This window comes from Varroa destructor, unplaced genomic scaffold (assembly GCF_002443255.2).
Source record: "Varroa destructor unplaced genomic scaffold, Vdes_3.0 BEIS01000007.1, whole genome shotgun sequence".
NCBI lineage: Eukaryota > Metazoa > Arthropoda > Arachnida > Mesostigmata > Varroidae > Varroa > Varroa destructor.
Window position 1 is genome coordinate 19,116,593 of NW_019211460.1, and position 21,208 is coordinate 19,137,800.

Consider the following 21,208-nt stretch of genomic DNA (forward strand, 5'->3'; position numbering starts at 1 on the left):
GGCAAAGTTGCGCCACTTAAAGCGGAAACGATGTTTTTGCTTGGAGTTTAATCACAGTGAACTAGAGCAGCCTGATCAAGGTCGTATAGTTCGTTAATATTTTTTGATAGTAATACGTCTAATTTTTACTCCGTTTGGAGAATTAGTAAAACACGGTATCATCTACGTTTGACGGTACTTGAGCCATATCCGTGCAGCTTTTATGCGGTACATATCTGCCGCAATTAGTATATGTTGGAATGTTTTCTATTGCCTATGTTAGTTATACATGCCCTAGATATGTAATGGGTGAGGGCTCTCTAATTAGTTATTAACTGCGCTTAATTCTTGTATAAGCCTCGGTGAATCAAATACTCTTGGCTTTTTCGAAGTGCGCGCCACGCCGATAGCTGCATATAATTATGGGTGACTTAGGGCGATTTTCGGAATACAAGCCATTTTTGGGTGGACCGGCTGCATCGTCAGACATACACATTTTCTGATCCATTTTGCGCATTTCGGTTACGCTTGACAGGTCCCTTAAACGAATGCTTAGGTTTCGTGTAAGCTTGCTTTTTAGGCGTGCATATTTCATGAAATGTTAAGCCGGGAACGTTGACAACATCGTTTATGTGTGAAAGCGACCATATGCGATTCTATATTGACAAATATTTACATCCATAAATAACGAAAAAATATCATATGTCGAGATACTACAGGGTAAGTTCAAACCTTGATTAAATATGCCTTAAACTTTATGCATATACTGTTTGGCCGTTTCAGTTCACAGTTTTAAGGCTTCATCTATCGAAGGCCAGGTCCTTTGCTCGGACACAGTAACCTGACAAGAACCGATCGAGTTTGCTCATTTTTGGAAATAATCTCTTTTGGGAAAATACGGAAGCCCTAATAATAATGACGCAGGCGCTCATGTCTCTTCAACCTCTGTTTAGTTAAATGAGCATAGTCTATGGCGAAGGCGAGATGTTTCATATATGCAAATCGTCGGTGTTGAAATAGGTTTTGCACTATTTATAGCGGCCGCTTTACGAGTGAATGCGAAAGCTGCGGGAATAAGCTATTCTTAAATGTTATTTGTTAACTCAGCATGACTTCGAATTTTCTTGCAGTAGCGATTTCAGATGTACCTTGCAATCGATTTAGTGTCATGCCGAGCTCGAAACACGCAATAACACGTTCCCCTTTGGGTTAGTGCGAGTGAGGAAGATATATTGGTTTGAAGTTAACGGGAACTCGCTATCTTATGGGACGTCTATCCATTCGACACGTTCACATTCTACCGAATGGATATTTGATGCGTCTGTGTCGAGGTATTACTGAAGTCAGCGACTTAGCTTCGTATCGGATCAGATGCATTTTGATCACAAACGATGTTGTGCCGGATCGTTAGACGAAATATTACGGTGCAGTCTAACGGCAGTCAAGTGTTCCTTTTCTTTTTCATCCTGTCTCCCTGCCCAGCCTTTACTATATATATATATATACTAGCTCAGGGCAACTCTGCCAGGCGTGTTTTGCATCGTACTATCGTAACATAAATAAGCTTTTCCCATACGCCAGCTGTCCCATATCTGAGTGCTGAATGGGATGTTGAGGCGTTTAGGTAGGCTGCCGAGTATACTTGGCAGATCCGCAGTTGATATACAAAATCAAGTCTGCTGTTACTACGGCGACGGTCAGGCGGTACGAAACGGCTACCATTGCTGATTCGAACTGTTCTTGCGGTGAAGGCTGGAAATTACACAAACTTTCAATGTAGCTGTGTATGATATGCTGCTGCTGCTGCTGCTGCTGGTATATGCAGATAATAACATGTAAGTGTGTGCATACTGCCATTTACAAGGATCCTTCGATGTCATCGTGGTCTAGAAACATGGCCTGCCCATGATAAGGCATTTGTACAATACGACCTATTAAGTAATTTAATTACCAATAACTGTATACAGTTATTGTTGTTTTCCAGTCATAAGCAAGTTCTTCGAGCAATGTTTACACTTTGATATCTCCGACTTGTTACGTGCGGTCAACTGAAAGCTGTACATTCAGATGAATATTATAGTGAACATAAATGTATTATCTGAAGTAGAAAGTGAAGATTTGATGCGAGCACGTTAGGGAAAATCCGATTGTTTAGAAAACTCGATGGCTGACATTTGCAAATACCCAATTAAGTAGTGCTGTCGAAGCGCTATCTGTGATGTATGAGTTCTGACGTGAACAAAAAACTAGCTTTGTAGATGCGTGAAACATACGGAGAGTTTGCGATGAGTCTGTACATATCGACCGGCTCAGTATGAGAAGTTCTGCTGCTTGAAAGTATACCACAATTCCCAGGTTCCGACACTCTGTTACAGTGAAGTGCGCTACCGTTTTGACGTTTCGGCTAACATATGCTGACAAAACGATACATTCTTTATCGAGAAAAGGAACTTAACTTAAGTGGAGAGATCATTACATTGACAAACAAAAAAAGTACTGATAACAATGTCGACGGCCGTGATAACTTCAATATTACTCCATAAAAGATGATCTCAAGTACGGTTAGCTAATTTTATTTAATCATATCGGTTATGCAGCGTATATCATTGGTAGGACTTGTACATGAGTTATAGGCTTTTTCCGTCTGATGATCTCAAATCATGCAGATGATCGTCATCATTCAGTTGATTTGTAGGTTGATCGACCAGCAGAAAAATCATTCGGGGTATAAAATGTAGGGCAAATTTATTCTATACAATGTTCGCTTGAAATCGACAGACAAAAGAAATTCTGGTTAATTGTAGAAAAGTTAAAACTGCCAACTAGAATTCTATGTTTCTCAGTCTGTTGCAGATAATTGAGATTATCATAGAGCTGATATATTCGCTCTTGAAATTCAATGTATAAGTAAAGTAGAAATAAGTATGGAGTAAATAACTCTAAATACTATCTCTCTCATTGGTGGTAGTTTTAATAGTTTGTCATTTGTTATAAATCTGTAAAAGGAAACCTTCGAATGTTGGCTGAATTAACTTGCTTTCTAGGACGTATGTGAATAGGTCAGCGGCTCGTGGACGCCTCAACGACTTACGTTAATTGCCATTGTTTATGGAGCGTACATAAAAACGACCTACCCTAATAGAGTCGGCTGTCAGGCGACGTCTCACCGACATTCGTTAGTCAAGTCTACTGCTGGCCAACATTCATTTGTTGTTACAACAGATAACGTCAGCTGGCGTATTGACCCTGTTCCTGGGACATCCCAAAAGGTGAAAATGCATTTAAAACGCGTTTTTACCGTATGAGAGATAACAAACGCATATGACTTATTAACTCTATTCCAGGGATGTGTTAAGCAAAGCTTCTGGTTCAAAAAGAACGCATTTTTACCACATAAAAATAAGGAATACGATATTCTTTTTTTTGGCCCTATCCATCTTCAAGTATCACCTTTTGGTATAAGAACATATATTGCATTTTTACTCAGTTCATCGATATCTATCGTTTGGTACAAGAAAAACGGTTTTTTAAATAGACTGCTATACTGATTTTTTGTCTTTTTAGCACTATATTACACCCAAAAATTGAAACGTACGTTTAAGAACACGTATTACATTCCAATTGATACCCCCCCGCTTCTGCCGCTACGTAGAACTTACGCAGCAAACAAATTTCTACCCGAAAAGATTACTCACATACTTATGGAATACTTACAAAATACAAAAACATATTGTATTTTCCTTTAGTTCATCGGAACTCTCGGCTGATGTAAAAAAGATACGTTAGGAGTACTCTATGTTGCCTAAAACTACATATTCTATACTTTGTCTTGTTTTCATTCTAAAAAATGTATTATATCTGAAGTGAAATTTGCTCTACCAGGAAGTTCGTCTCGTTAACCGTTACAAATTATAATTTGATATTCCTTATAAGTTTTTTTCAATAGTGGGCTAAGAAGTAGCTCGGAAGGTATGTTCACCCTTTCTGTAGTATAGATGCAAATAGAAAAAAGCCATTTTTGCTGTGAAAATTTTACATACTTTTTTCGAAATCTATTCATTGGAAGAAAAAAAAAACTGTAAAAAGCGATCTGTTTTGATTGAAGCAACGATAATAGATATTTGGTGTTTAAGTTGAAAATCTTTGAAACAAAAATTTGTAACCGCATTCTAGCCCACATCAGGTTTTGCAACTTCCAATTGATATTTATTACAAATTTATTTAAAGAATCACAAGTTAATGCAATAATGGCTTTTTCGCCGTTTGCAAAGTGAAATACATATTCAAGCTAATATAGTTTAGTTAAAACCATCGAAATTTGTCGAAACTCACTAATTGATATCAGAAACTGAAAATTTTATTTAACGCATTTGTTTTTCAGTCTATCGTCGTTTTGCACTAAAAAATAAGTCCAAGAAAAAATCATACTAAAATATTCAGACGCTACAACTTTATGGTTTACATGCATAAGAAATTCTTAAAGAAACGCACTTAAAACGTACTCAATTATTGGTTGGGGGGGGGGGGGGTGATAGAGAGGCGAAAATCGTTTGCTTTTCGTTCTTCTTCGCAGAAGTTGAAATTTTAAACATACGCTTATATATTGCCATTTGCTTTCCTTTTCTTAATATTTATAGATTGAAATAGGAAAAAACAACTTTTGCATACAACATTATGTTAATTCTGCCCCTGCCCCCAGGAATTTTTAATGCGCAGATTAATATTTATGGACATTACTCTATACGTCAAGGACTACCATCCAACAGCACAAAAGATATCCCTATATAGACTCCTAACTAAATTTCCGGCTATCAATTAAAAAAAAATATATAAAAAACGCTTAAAAATCTATACGATATAAAGAACAAATCACCCCCGGCAAAGGGGTGTCAAGAACATACAATTCAAAACCTCCTAAAATAGCCTCTCTGAAAATGCACCCTATTGTCAAACTGATTAGTTAAAATAAGACTATTTTGGTATAAGACGATTGTAACATAATTAGTATAAAGAAGCTCAACAAAGAAGATGTAACCGTAATTGAATTTGAGACCGACATCATATCATATAATATAACCGATAACAAGATAAGACTACACCACGACCGTAATGTATAGTAAGATATATATGTACTGTAATTGTATGTAATTGATCACCATTACCTTACGATGACGAACATTTTGACGGAAGTACTAAGGCTGATAGTTTCAAAAAGAGAGTCTGTGTTCTGTCAGTAGTCACCCGTTAATAAGTTAGCCCAACTCTTCTTTATCGAGAGCCATCGTGCAACACGAGTCTAGTAGAAGGGAATTCAATAAAAGTTTACCAATATATTAGTAAAACTTGTTATCTGTAATAGAAGACGACTATGACGCCTATCTCCTAAACAACTTTGTACACATTACTTCCGAATTTTTCCAAAAGGAAAAATTGTCTAACTCGAATTAACATTAGAAAGAATCATGCAGGGAAAGTTGCTAACTGATAACTAATGTTTGTACCCTTCAATAATGCTAAGGTATATGTTAATTTTACATAATCCTAAATAGAGAGATTGTATATTCGTGGTACATACGTACAAATAAACTCACATATTCGATACGGACCACTGTGTACGTGTTTGGTCGAACACTGTAACAAAGAACCTACAAGAATGATCATAGTACATCTTCGATTTAACGTCAAATCTCAACTATAGTCTAGTAGCTGCAACCTCTAGAGCTGATTCTAAGCAAATACGCGAACTAATTAATAGAGCTCTTCTATCTATTAGCTCAATCACAATTATAAGGACTACAAATCTTACACTTTCCCTGTGAAAGTATGTCCCAATATAGAAAAATTCATTGGATGATCTCGATGAATGAACGCATTATTGCCACGGCGGTGATGCTTCCATATCATACACGGCAAAAACCCACGCCGCGCATCTGGCAGACGCAGAAAAACAATGACAATAATGAGTTTTCAAGGAAAACATTGGCGAACGTTTAAATCAAGCGAATACACCTCACTTTTTAGGTAGACCATAGCTTTTCGACATTGTTAACAAAAGCACCTCACCGCTCTCGCTGATCAAAAAGACCAAAAAATCATAGATGTCGATGAGCTTCTTCAGCTATAAACCTCTCCTAGACTGCAACGCAGCCACAGTCATTGAACGCGTAGAAAAGTTTAATCTAATTGTAAACTAACGTTCTATGAACAGGCGCAAAAAAAAGCCTATTTAGAACTTCGGCCACGTAGCTCGCAGGCTATCGACTCCACAGCCAACGCAAATGCTTCTTATGCAAATTGAGGACGTTGATTGAAGTTGTTTTTGATGAAAACCTTGCGTTAAGTGAACACAAACAGGGGCCGGCTTGAATCAAGCCCTCAGTGCCTAAGTTGCTTTGGTAGAAGCAATGGCTTCGCTAATGCTACAGGCTTTGAACGACAGATGTCTACACCATCTTCAAACATTGATACACATTTTCTCATTCGGACCGTACGTAAAGGAGCCGACAGAGTCAGCGGCGTCTGGCAACAAAACATTCAAGGTCTGACATTCGAATTTTTGTGGCATAGGTAAAAGTAAAGGGAGTCTATCAAGTCTTAGCACAAGCGTGAAGGTTCAAAATATCCCACATTTCTGGCGCTAGAAGTCAGAAAGAATAACATCAGTGGCTTCTCTTACGCTATGTCCCAGAATGCAAAGAATCGGCTGTTCTATTTTCCTCTTGGATAGCGTTTGGGATGCATCGAACACTATGTCACTAGTTAACTCGAATTTGCCCACCAAGCGAACGCTGGGCTAATGAAGAGAAATTTGTGAATAAGACCATGTGCGTTATAGTTACTAGACTATAATTACATAGATACACTTTGATCACCAAAGTTGGCGTCAACGAGAGCAGAAGATTTAGATACATAGTCTAATACATGTAAATTTGATTGTATAGAGGTACAATGCAAAGGGCCTGCCTGCCTGCCTGTATATAGTAAAAGTCAATTTCGAACACGAAATGAAAATGGATCATCTATGTATTAAAGACACCGCTACTGCTCGTCTGCCCCAGTACAATATCGTATCGCGTCATATTTCGTTTCTTGAAATACTCCTTCAAAGAATTACTTTCGTTCGTTACGGATGTTGTTGGCTTGTAAAGGGTTGTACTTATACGAACCATGGAACCGTACACAAAGAACACTATCTAAATTGGTGTATATGTGAAACTACGAAAGTTTTTATAGCAGGCTTCTTGTTATAAACATTCGGCAAATAGAGCGATAATTCACACCAGACATTTTCTGCATAGAAGAAGATGCTTTTCGTAGAGAAATGCCTTGCTCACTTAAGAGTCCGATGTTAACATTTCTGCCCCGTGGAAGTATGAGTTTGACAATTTGTCCATTAGACAAATTATAGAATATTCGATAAGTTCTACTAAGGTTAAGTGATAAAAATTTTAAGCTGACGCGTTCTATGTGATAGACTTGCTGTAGCATTTCGTGCACTAGCAGCTAGAGAAAACCAGCATAGGCAAAAATAAATCGAAGATCAGAGAAAAGCAGCCGTATTCTCACGGCACACTTCAAAAGTGTGCATAAATCATTTGTAAATCAACATCTATACTTCAGATAACTAGAACGGTAAATATTAAATGAGCGCCCTCTGGTATACAAATAATCTCTTCTCGACTTTGAATCCACAATAGCGTCGTAAAAATATTATTCCGAACCCTCTTGCATCCGTGTCGCATGTTGCAGTGTCATAAAATCGCGGAGTCTGATTGTTGAATCTGAGTGGATAATTTGGATGTATTGCTTATTCACCGATCATCGATAACACTGAACTTTCAAATCAGTGCTTTCAATGTCATCGACCTATGGGTCAACTTTGGCCGGCGAACAGGCCCCTGGGATCAGTGTCACCTGATAGGAAACCTTACCCAGGGTCGGTCAGCAAAAGCGAAAAAGAAAATCGCGTTTCGTAGGAATGGCTGAGCAGATATACTTCGAATAAACAACTATTCCTCACTTTTATGCTTAACTATAGATGCTGTCAGTTATTAATATGCTTATTTGAGTAAACCGATACGATACATGCTTTAGATGGATGGATGGATGGATGGATGAAGTTCAATAATTGTAAAGACTAGTTCGTTATCGTTAGGTTTTGTTTGAAGATCTTATTATACGCTACATACTGTCAATTAGTGGCTTCGATTTTGGATAGTTTCCAATTTTTATGAAGCGTCTACGAAGTTCCGTCATCGCCAGTCGGTGGCTGGCCCCATGCGCACTTCTATTATGGATCGTGCTGCTTAGAAATCGTATGCCGATCTTATTTTTAGCCTACACCGGGTATAGCATACACCAGAAGAGCTTGATACATTGCTTCTCCGTGTTTTCGTAAAATGTGTGATTTTACGTGCCAAATCTGAAAAAAAATAGGTGACATTTTACAGTAGTTGAAACCGTAAATTCGAGCTTCACATTTGTCAAAATAGTAAATTGGGCCGATCGATTGGTAGGCTTTCGTGATGGTTCAAGTGATGTTGGCCCTTTGTCGAATTCGATTTGTCTTTTTCCTGGTAATGCAGTTGATAATACGTACGTCGGAACTGCAAAATTTTAAAAAAATTGAACAATTTTTACATTTTTTAAAAAGATTTCGCTATGATCAAAGCATGTTTCCAAAAAGCAAGCTACAAATACAACAACTAAACGAAGATCAGATCGACTCAGCTAAACTTCGGTCGGAGAACATGTTCGGGGACGAGCTAAGGACTCAGTAACAAAGTTACCTTTACCGTTACTAGAATTAAAAACACAGAATTTTCCGTCCTAATATTTATTCAAATAGATTGTTCAAAGAACGGTTTAGAACATTATTAGTCTTGTTAGGGCTCCGTCGAATCTTTAGCTACTTCTAGGTACAATCCTAGACCTAAAATGTCTAACAACTTGTTGTTCGGAAGCTTTTCTGGGTCCCACTATGAAACCTGTGTGATGCGGGCTTAACTTTGTAACCACGCAACCTCCATATGTGCCTTCGGCTTCACTTCATTCTCTTTTTACTCACATAGAAATATTTTATTATTGGAAGGTTTATTGTAAAAATGTTTTGTACAGATGTAGGAATTCGAGCATGCAATAAATTTGTGCAAGACTGGATTATGATATAAACCTAGTAACGCCTAAATCATCACAACGACTTACTTAGATCTGGGACGTTAGGGCCTAATCAGACCGGAGCATAGGCTGAAGGCCGAGAGCTATATTATTACTTAGTTTTTAATGGAATGAACCGGGTTTTGTGTACCATGCTCTAAGTCTATACAGAGGTTACTGCTCGTAGAAATCAAGGTCTATAGACCTTGAACTCAATACAGAACATCATGTCGTTATTACACTACCCTTTAAATCTCTTCAAATAACAAGCAATGCACATTCTTATAAACATTGCTCTGCAAGAAGGGCAGTTAATATTGTTTCAGCTCTCAAATAGGATCTCAGACGATCTGAGCCCATGAGTGTTAACTAAATGTGCACTAACCATGTATCTAATACTGTCGATAAATAAAATCCTACATTTACATAGTGCGTTTTTATTAGTGAAACCGTTGTTGCCGTGAAAACAAGTGCTATCATCCATCTTTATCGGGTATTAGCTTTGCGTTGTTTAATAGTAAAAATGTTATGTCGGGTTGACCAACAAAACTCCGACCACGAAACGACTAGTAACAAGAAAGTCTTAAGACGACTTTTAAACACAAGGCGAGCAGAGGCACGGTACTGTAATTGAAACTGTATAACTTCAATTCGGATTATAGACGTCTCGCATGCTTCGAACGTCAAAATGGGGCTTTATCATTGACTAAAACGAATTCGTAAAACCAAGACCTTGAAAATTGCTTCAAACGAGTTTCTATGTTTTCGTTAGTCCTTTCCGAGGGCTTGCGTTCGTTTTGTTATCTCGTAAAACAGTTATTTTGTCTAAATGCTACATTATCGATTTACAGTAATACTTTAGAAGGCGTTTATTTGGCTTACCTCATATGCGTTTTATTACAGACATACAATGACATAGTATTAACTTACGAGTCGCTCTTGTTTGATGATGACCTATGCCTCGGCAGGGACTAATCTCGCAAGTATTGATTCCCTGTGTCGCTGTGGTTACCGCAGCGTACTGACATAATTGCATTTTCAATAGCAAGAATCTTCGCAACAGAATACTTCACTTTGACCAAGCAACGCTGATTCAAATACATGCGGGTAGAGCTGCATAAAGTCCTCTAAAGCGTCTCGGCACCGAGGGCTCCCACGAGACAAGTAAGCTTAAGGACAAGATCAAAAGGGTAAATGTTTAATAGGAAATAAAAATGGAATTTTGGAAGCGTTCTGTGAAAACCTCTCCTCATTTGATGGCAAAGCTGCCGGTACGTTCCGGTTTTGACTTTGAAACGGGTAATTTCGAGTGGTTCTTCACAAAGGTTCTATAGTGATCTCATATACGGGCTTAAACGTCAATTGAAAATAAGGTCATTGCTTATAACGCGATGGAAACCATCGTGGATATAGTATAGGTAAATAGTACGATAATAATAATAATAACAATAATTCTGATACATTTTTGAGGTTTATGCCTGGAACTGTTACTTCACAGTGCTTCAGAAGGCTGATCCCTTCCAGCATAAGACGAAATGTCTCTACGGTCTATAAATATCTTACTACTGCATCTTCACGATGACAGTAATAACCATACGGGTTGAACGCAACTGCTCGGCGTCTACCCGTTGTGACGAAAATGAACACTTACGGACGGCAGTCAGGACGATTTCCTAATGCAAAATGGAGCTAGACTGCTTTTCGATCTTGCCTGAACAATATCAGGGGGAAAATTACAGTAGCTACCTCACATAATTTTACTTGCAAACAAACCCGAAGGAGTGAGTCAAAGAGGGCCATGATGCCTAATAATTACGTTCTATGTTTAGATTGGCAAAGAAACCAAGTCAACCCAGAAATGCAGCTTCACCAAAATGATAGCGTTGCGTATTATACTACACTTGTAAATTGCTAACGACAGAAAGTTTTTTTCGAACAGGCTTCTACCTGGGCAATGGACTCTGAAGCTGAAATGGGAGTTTTTGTACCCAGGAGTCAACACTAACGGTTCTTTTTAGGGGCACCGGGCGTGGCTTTAACGAACAGAAATCGATCGGCAGAAAAAACTGCAATACCATTACAAGCAGAAGGTGTATGATATAATAAATCACCTCTAACAACTGTAAAAAAAAATCATGTCAATTTTATTTTTACAACCGCACCCTTACTACAATGAATAGTGCAATCGAAAATGTTCCTGCACGAAAGATGTACGGGTACGAGAGAAGTTTGAGTGTATGAAACGTGCTTTTGTGTAACGTAGAAATTTTTAACCGTCGATTGAGTTTGTTAGCTTAGCGTAGTGGCATTTCTTTCAACGGTGGACAATTTCATACGTTACCTCTCGGTCAACCGATAAGGCAAACGGTATCCCACAGTATATTTCTATTAAAAGTTTTCAAGTGAAAACTAGGTTTAAGACTGGTCTAGTCTAACGTTGTTCCTGTGTTTTTTACCTAGTGCTTGATTTTACCTACAATACAACCAGCAACGTAAAATTCGCTTATAAAATAGAACACACAATTCTACTATACACATTCGAACAAATACACCCTCTCTCTTGCTGTCTACAGTTCTACCAGCCCATAGATACGTAGCAGTATTCACAAGCCTACCATTTCGACGTGTGATGTTGCCTGAGCTCGTCCATAAAAATTAGTTCTTCTATTCTGTGCTCCCACAAACACAGCTATCTTAGCAGCACCTGTATAAATACATAACGACAATAAAGTATCACACAATTATGACCCCATCGTCTCCCATGTCGCAAGTTAGGTCCTATTCCATAATAGGTTTCGATAATTGCATGTTCCTATTTTACTATAGCGCTAATGCTAGTGAAGAAGTACGTACGTGCGCCAATGCCTCTATGGTTATTTCGAGACAGTATAACAAGCGCCCTTAATACCGGTAACCATGATTGACACCGATGTGTTTTCGATCTACTACTACTGGCCGTTCTAGTCAAAAAGCAGATGGTCAGCGTTTTCAGCATTTAACTTCCTACAGCTAATATCAACGTCGGTGGCGGCGCTGACACTGATGGCGAATGATGATTAATATGTAAACGGTACGCAAAACAAGTTATTTTAATCTAGAAATTGCTTTTACATTCTGCACGTGGGAAAGCAGGAATAGGAAAAAACAGGGAGAAGTATAGGAAAAGCCAGTGTTGAAATCCCTCGCGCAGCAGTGGACACTCAGCCGCGTTTCGACGCCTCGGTGGTCAGCACGTAATGGCGTTAAATGCTTCGGTGTTTACCATTAATACAAATGGAGGGCTCGTGTATTATTAGCCTACGTTCCTTTTTTACTTTTATGTACTGTATCTGCCCGGAAGTTGTGTATTGCTGAAGTTATAGATAAATCGCGTTATGAATACTTATCATAATTCAGAGGATGATTGGTCATTGGATTCATGATTAGCGGTATAAGTTTGTAAAGCGTGGGGCAAAAGAATGCTCAAGGTACAGAAAAACGTAAGTCTATAGATTAGACAAAGTGGCCTTCCTGTTGGGAAGGAAAATCGATTTCCAGTTGATATAAATAGTGCTTCAGCTGTAAACTTAACATTTTCCAGTTTTATGTTCGAGTTCTTTCTACTTCGTATCTTTTCCTCATCCTGTATAAGCGAATGTATCCTAGCAATCTATGGGCCTGCGGATACAAAAAAAAAACACAGATATGATTATCTTTTTTGATACTAGATGCAAAGATAGTTTCAGGAGGTAACTCAACATAAACACATTATAATAGCTTTTATCTAGTTGTGTAACTGTGCTAAGGATTACGCCGATGTCTCAGCCACATACGCATGTATTATGTAGACATTGGTTTGCTTGAAACGTTCGCAACCTAATTAAGCTTGAGCATTGTCTGGGTCAATCACACCCTAAGCAGCAACCGGCCCATTAAAGATTAGTAAGTCAACATGACAATACAATAATATTACTGCCGATACTGCCACTGCCTGCGGTGTGAACTATGGAAAAACAGCAATCAAAAAAAAACAATCATGTACTCTTTCCGATACTAGCTACGATTTCCGCCGCCCACCTTGATAACCTTAAGCAGAAATTGAACGCAAACCTTTCTGAGGATATCCTAATTTCTGGGAGCGTTCGGTCCGAGGGCGAAATTGAAACTTTTCGAAGTTTCCGATCTGGTAAATAAAAAAATCGCTTAAGCAAAGTGTCGATCCAATTCAAGCTGGATTGTGCCAAAATTATCTGATGCCCCGATACAGCCATATGCACGATTAGGGTTTACTCCGTTCAAGTTATCTGGTATATTTATGTATATAAATGTTCGAAAGCTAGTTTTTTTTTGCTATCGTGTTATACATATGAATGGCTTCCGCGTAAACGGAATACCTTATTAGTAGGAGTTATATAGACATTTTTGCTTTGCGCTTTAAGGCATAGGCAAATAGATCTAATTTGGAAATTAAATATACTTTTTATACTAATAAATTTTTAATAAACTCACCAATACACAAAAATATATAAAAATAACCAAACAACATATGGCACCCGATGGCGAATTTTGTACAGTACTCCTTTGAATTATGGTTACGGCGTCTCGAAAAGAAACTAGTACGACCTTGGGTGTTTAGAATTTATTTACGTAAAACGGGAACATGATTTAGCAGAACACTACCCGAATGGTACATCTAACTTACTACAAAAAAGAAACTCTGACAAAATGAATCATCTGCCTGAGCTTGATGAGTCTAAAAACTGTGTCGGTAAGTTGTATGCCCGCTAAACTCTGACCCAGTGAAGGTATAATACAACGTAGCAAGTTCGTACTGCTTCATCTAAAAACTAAAAAGATGAACAAGCGTACGGATAATTAGATCAGGTAGCGCCGTACAGCATCGTTTCTGTCTAGTGGCCCTTTCCCGCATGGAGGAAATCGTATGTCATTGCTCGCTTTCAAACGCTATCACGTGCCCGTACGTTTAGTAGGAAAGCACGTTATCCATTCATCACCATATAGATGTTACACAATATTGATAAATGTAATAGTCATTGTATAGAAGCATCTTAGGACTAGTTTAGAGATAGTTATGCTTTGCGCCGCTGTCAGCCAATGCCTGCCAAGCCTAAATATCAGCATTCGTTCCTTCACAGTTACGTTAGTTAGCATTTGTTGTCGCTCGACGTCATGCTTCGTTCCGATGACTAGAGATTAGATTGCATTGTCCGCCATTGTTAAACAATCCACAATCCCGCTAATTATCATTTATGCAGATTGACGTTATGATTTACTGCTGCCCGAGCATTTATCATTGTTGTTGATAAAGCCGCTGGAAATTTCGAGCCTTTCTATGGAACTATTCGGTATAAATTCAAACTTGACGCAGGGCGCGAATCTTCATCGTTCCCTGCTATCTCCTTGCGTTGAAATATGCCTCACATAAAACTATCGACAAGGTCGTAGAGGCTCTCGGGTTGCGGACCTACCAGCAATGCTTATTTTGCTTAGGGCCTGATGTGAAAGAAAAAGACAGCCGTCAGAGATGACGAAGGTTAAGGTTTAGATCGGGTTAAGCTAATGAAAATTAGCAAATAGGTAGAATATGTCGCTATTATACTGAAGTAAATACAACGTCGTATGGCTAACAACTAAAAGAAGACGATAGTTAACTATTAATTTGCAAAACCTGATGGCTCGTAAATAGTCTCTTTACAAATCGTTGCAATAGATATTTATAATAAAAACAAGACGCAATGGTTAGTAAGTACACGAAATGATTTATGCATGAGACGTCAACGTCGGCTCTTGACAAATTGCTAAGTTGCTTTGTTATGCTTTTTTTTTTTTCTGCTCATACTTACAGGACCAAAGGACAGGCATACATAAACATTGGGGTATGCATTGGCGTGAAAATACTGTTTGCCGTAACCAAATACGCTCTGCGTACTGATGTCCGATTCACAAAATAAAAGTCCTGCAGTGACTTCAAGTGCACGACATACACGATGTACTTTCCATCCGCAAACAATTGCGTTGGCGCGGTCGTTAACCATAGGCGGCATTTTGGAGATAGACTTTTCCTTAGGTCTTCATTCCAGCTCAGAGACAGTGGCTATACAAACGGCACAGACGTCACGTTTCGTCAGTGACCGAGCATTTATAGGATAAAGATGCAACATCAACAGGAATTAAAAGGAGAATCCGCCTGAAATGCGCGGTTACACTGCTGTTTACGGAACCTGTTGCAGCTGGTTGCTTGATATTGTATCAATTTCGTATACAGTTCGGACCGTATCTTGACGGCTTAATGGACTGCTGCATTGTCAGGCGAAACAGAGAGCGATTATTACATCATGTCTTCTTTGAGACGGAATAAGCCCACAACAAGCTAATGTATATATACATGTACTATGTAAACAGGCTAAGGAAGGATCCGTCACGTATTCTATCTAGACAGAGTTAGACAATCAATCTTTAACCAGGAATTATAAATACAATTAAATACAGTATGCTAATGCAGCGACCATTAGTACTTTGTCAACAACGCAGTGAATACACATATTGTTGCTTTTACAAAACAACAGTAGGAAAAATCAATCCTACTACAAGAAAAATAATAGTAACTTTTCGAAATTCTACGCGAATGTATTCAATGATAGCATAGACTCAAAATGGGTGTTTCGACATTGGATTAACGATTATAAGTATATATGGGCTGTATTTTTAATTTACTTATAAAAAAAAAAACTCCACTAACGATCATGGGTAAGGTTCTCGACCAAGTGAACGCTGATGCGTTCATCCTAATTGAGATTCGCGGATAGCTGCAACAAAAAAGTACCATGATGTATGATATCTACCGACGATTCGTGCGCAAGTCTACCTCTGCCGTTGGCAGATACTTGGGCTGAGGTGCCGGAACTAAGCAAGCTCGTTCAAGACCGAATGTTATTTTTGTCCGCAGTTCTCTTGACACACGTTGTCTAGCTGCGCGGTGTGGTCAGATCCGGATTAGAAGTGGTTTTCCTGAAGAACTTCGATATAAAGCAAATATAGTATAGAATCTGTACCAGCATACTTACCGATGCAGGACTTATAGGCAATGGAATGAAAACGAAACAGTGTGTCGATCCCAGAGCGTGAACGTCGTTTTAATGCAATCGCAATGGATTGTTAAAGATTAAAGAGGCCAATTGAGACTTGGTAGACCATTTGCTTAGTGAGCAACGTATTTGCCTACTAATCTTAGAGATACGTTGCGGTCTAAAGTCGAACCCATAGGCAGACTTCGTTTCGTAGTGCGAGCCAGCCGCTTGATAAAACTATGCCTAACGGCAATACCGCACGTAAAAATCCGAACTATTGAGGCTATTTGCGCAAATTGCAAAGACGTTTTTCCGTCTCGTAGCATGTATGGATGACTAACAATTTAAATTTTAAAGCCTCTAAAAAATAATGTAAATAGAACAAGAAGATAAGCTGTCGCTTAAAATTGTTGTAATCACCACAAACCAGGTCAGGAACTTGCTAGTATAAATAGTATGTCTTTTTGGTTAACTGTACCCCACTGTGTTGATGCAAGTTTCTGATTCTCAATGGCCAACTTTGGAAAAACTATACCCGCTGCAAAAATAAGACGACCCCACTCGTGTTCGAGCCATTTAACGCACGCTCAAGACCCTGGGCTTGCCAGAAGCAAACGCATTGTTAATCGTGCTGTTATGCGGTAGTGGTATTAAATAATACCTACATTGACTACTGCAAATTGCATGTTTAATTAAGGTTTAGATTAGAACAGCATTAGGAAATGCTATGTAAATTGTCAAAATACCAGTGATGATTCCTGCTAGACTATGTCTCGCACCTTAGAACGGTCTACACATCGTCTCTGTCCGAATATAAAGACCAAGTCCTTTTATAGCAATCGAACCTATGAACCGGAGCCTTCGAGGAAGCTGACAGTCACGAGACCCGAACTGATCTTTCTACCATGCCGACACTGACGTGGTTCGATCATTGCTCTCGTTCCCTGAAGAGTTTAGTAGTTAGGTATCCGCCGAGCTGCAAGTCGATTTCAGTTACGAAAGCAAGAAATGTACATTGGCTGATGAAGCATCATTACTTTAGAACGCTAATGGCTGTACAGAAAATAGCCAACATGTATCATATCTAACAACCTAACAAAATGGCTGGGAATCGTGCAAAATGGGCAATTCTTTTGTCCCCACCTTATCAATCATGAATAAAATCCGATAAGTATAATCTACTCGTTTTTTGAAGATGCCGTTAAATTTTAGACCGTTTATTCGTTTACATCTAATGCCTCCGCATTTCGATAACTCAACAAAGTGCAACGTAATATACAGTTTTGTCACATATAAGTTATCCTTACGAAAACTGAAATAGCAATCAATCATCACCATTGAACTGTTCATGCGGATTGGATCCTACGCCTATACTAGCGGATATGAACCAAGACCTAACTGGAATATTTATACTCAAAATAGTGAGACAAACGTGTCTCAAGTAGGTGACCGTGTCTCACTGAGGTTGACAGTTCTGTGAGATACAATAGGAATCCCGAAAGTGGGTATTTAGCTCGTTGCAGGAATATAGTAAACACAGGTACAATTTTTTGTCCAGATCACCACCTTCTCGCAAGTCCGTGGGACTCCAAACACAGAAATCATAGACATATCCAACTTGGAACACATGGCTAGATACACATAAACATCGACTACGAGATGTAAACGTGTCATATTATTAACAAATACCACTTGTCATAAACATATCTATCTAAGATCATTTCCCTTATTGCAATCGAGAGGCTCTGTTTCTATCAGAAAATCATGCACGGCCCGGCCCACTTCAGCAGCGGAAACACTCTTAGCCGCGTCACTTAACCTCGTGACCCTCACTCTGTAAAAAAAACAACACCAACTGATCAGCAATCTACATTACTCGTTAACGAACCTGTAGACCCACGAGGCCCGCAAGCAAACTATGACTCCCAAAACGGTCATAAAGCCAAACGCATAACAATAGGAGCAAAGTAAAAACAGGCTTATAGATTACTTAAACGTGAATCCTATGCCCACAGTTAAAACATAAGCAAGCAGGCAGTTAAGACGCATCTATCTGAACTTTAAAATTGCATTTCTTTCCATCTAGAGGCTTAGTTTTTTTAGTTTCAAATTAATGTTATGCTCAACTGTGAATGTATGTGAAAATTGTTGACTGGAACCTTCCATCATGGACGCCCGTCCGCCGTAGGCACGTTCTCCCTTGTCCATAAATGCCATAATCTAATTCGTTAGTTGTTTTAATACGTGGAATAAATAAAAAATCGTTAGTGAAGCTTTTTCGATCCTAAAGTGCGCACAATTTTTGCAGACGGGCTCATTTTATGCAGAAGTTAAAATACAGTGGTGAGACACCCTAGAATAGAGTTGAGGATCTTTGAACTGACGAAGACACACTCTAGCATATGGGAACAAATTGGGGTCTGGTCCGCCGCATCGATCCGTCGAATCAAAGATACAAAAGCATCTCTCTTTACTAGAACTGCTTTAAGACAATGAAGAATCGGTGTAGTGTATTGCTAGTGTTTATAATGATTTTCAGAAAAGAAAAAAAAAATCGCTGTATTTTGAGAATATGAAAATAGCGCCATGAACGACTGAACGAGCCCTCTGGACTCAATAGCGACCTGACTGATCATGCCTATAAATCATCTGTGGAGGATTCTTCGAAGTAAGGTCATATACAAGACAAATTCGATTCGTAATTACAACTGCTATAGGTAAAATATAGGCTGGTAGCCGCAGTAACAGGCCCCACGACAGAGCCGAATGCGACAGGCGTATTTCGTTCGGGCAGGAGAATGCTCTCGAAGACAGTGTGAGCATTTTTGCCGTTACTATTCGATGCCATTCGAGTACCTCGCGCCGAAAAATAGTCCATTATGGCGTTGTACGATCGCTTTTTACGTCAGCATATAAGCTAGAACTTACCAAGTACGCAACGTTTTCGGCTTCCATAAGCACAATGCGAAATAATACATAATTAATCCAATGCGGAAGGCTGTTCGTAGGCTGCTGTTTCAACAGAAAAAATGTGTATGTGTTACGTATAACTGCCATTATATGCGAAACATCGTTAGGTAGTCACAACCCTATTCTTTCTAAATATATGGCATATTTTTTTTTTGTAGTCAAGTGTACAGTATGTTTGTAGGTTACTTGGTGTGTACCTAGTTATTGAGAATTGATCCAAGATCGTAATTGAATCGGACATAGTATAGTATTTTTTGTGGGATTCAGGCCAAGTCTTTATAGAAAAGATGTCTGATGCATCTTTTCTATAAAGACTTGGCCGCTAGTAGGACATAGTCGTCACAGTCATCGTCCAGTAATCATTACCGTAAACTGGGTCATGCCACTGCTATGATCTACTGATGTGACGACTAGCCCCATGTGCTACAATAGACAAATACACAAATATACAAACAGGCGCAACAAAATCAACCTCCATTAAGTGAGTATCTCTAAATGCTAGGATGATTTTGTAGTCAAAACATTATCTTTTCCACTATCGACACTGCTTGAGCGTAGACCGTTTGGGACCGTATTTGGGATGCTGTGCATGTTGAATAGGTTCGTCTCGCTATGTAGATCGTTATTGAAATAATACGTTATGAGAAATATACTTCGTACATGGTGGGAGGCGGTTGCGTTACTTCAATAGAAATAGTAGTGAAATATCTTGGCCCAACAGACCAGTTACTGCTGTTTGTCCTTTTACGACCCTGGGTTACATTTCGATCGCCGCCTGCATGAAAAACTCTGGAGAGGTGTTTTTGAGGCGCAGTTGAGAGTACACCGTTGTATAAGGTTAGTTTTTACGATTTTTGGGATCTTAGGATGGTTGCAAATTTCTGCTTAGCGATCCCCTTCACACCAACTTGTGTAATGAAACAGTTTGCCCAATTAGATATATGTCTGTTAATAAAGTTATAAAGCGGTACCTTAAGGACCACGTCATGTAATTTTATAAAAGTCACTCGATTAAAAAATGGTTGATGATCGTACAGCGGACACACGTTTTGCCATAAAATTCACCCCGTCAGAAACGAGAGACGCGTAAGGGTTATGAGTGCTTCACTACCATTTGTCATAGCATTAAGCTATTCCAAGAAGCAGGAGCTATTTGAACCGTGGGGGTGAAACGTCGATATTTAAAATTATAATTAGTTCCCTTTTCACTATTAGTAAATTCTGCAATCTGCACAAAAGGATAGTTAAGGGAAGGGAGCTTTGAACATTTAACTGAAATTTCTCGTTGCCAGCAACTAAGCTCCCCTTTGATGTTTGAAGCTCCGTGATATGCTTTTAAAAGACCCAGTATGGCCTCGTGGGACGATCCGCGTTATTTATGGGCGACTTCCAGCCTGTCTCACTCATCAGCGAACGAGCGATTTTCAGAACTCCGTCAATAGGTAGCGTTTCCTAGACTGAGCGTGTCATGCACATGTGGCTTTGTCCATTATTTGAAATATATGCGTAAATTTTGCCTTTTGAACGGCCTCCAAATGTTCGAGGTAGATAAGCTAGTGCTTGCTATCATACGAAGAGAAGAAGACCATCATCAAAGTCAAGGTCTCAATAGAGTTCCTGTTTCAAACTCGTTGTTGTAAGCTCAAACAGAAAAATTTCACACTGCCTATCTGTAGTAACTTGGGAAATAAATATACCTCATATATGTTTATATAAAAAGCCCGCGATGAACGAGTGACGTCCATAGCTGGAACGCTATCACAGTTATGTAATCATATTTCTTTATCCATTTTTTAAAATTTAATTTATTATCTAATATGTGAAACATGCAATTAAAATGTACAAGCAAAGCTTTATATCTAAGTTAGGCGTTAGGGGGTTCAACCATTCTTGGGCAATGAAACGACGAGACGTTGGAGGGACTAGAATTGCCGGCAAAGCAGTTTCCCAAATAAATTTTCTTCAAAATTGGCTTAAGATTTGTGTATGATATATATTAGGATTACAAATGCTCACAGAGGGAGGGAGCTCCATAA

General features: G+C 38.8%; 2 long non-coding RNA genes across 9 annotated transcripts in view; one reads left to right on the plus strand and one right to left on the minus strand.

Annotated features, from left to right (window-relative positions):
- Positions 1-287: 287 nt before the first annotated feature.
- Positions 288-8,245, plus strand: LOC147754415 (uncharacterized). Its single transcript, XR_015316776.1, has 4 exons — positions 288-699; positions 1,110-1,310; positions 3,024-3,248; positions 7,729-8,245. It is a non-coding gene; the product is annotated as an uncharacterized LOC147754415 (long non-coding RNA).
- A 566-nt stretch (positions 8,246-8,811) lies between these two features.
- LOC147754416 (uncharacterized) overlaps positions 8,812-21,208 on the minus strand; it is a 52,868-nt gene continuing 40,471 nt past the window's right edge. The window contains exons 3-4 of one of the 8 annotated variants that reach the window (XR_015316761.1): positions 11,751-11,839; positions 8,812-10,304 (exon numbers count right to left, since the gene is read on the minus strand). This is a non-coding gene — a long non-coding RNA (uncharacterized LOC147754416). Of the gene's footprint in view, positions 10,305-11,750; positions 11,840-14,865; positions 17,179-21,208 lie in introns of those variants that run through there. The other 7 variants (XR_015316770.1, XR_015316768.1, XR_015316767.1 and 4 more) reach the window with 7 other exon arrangements.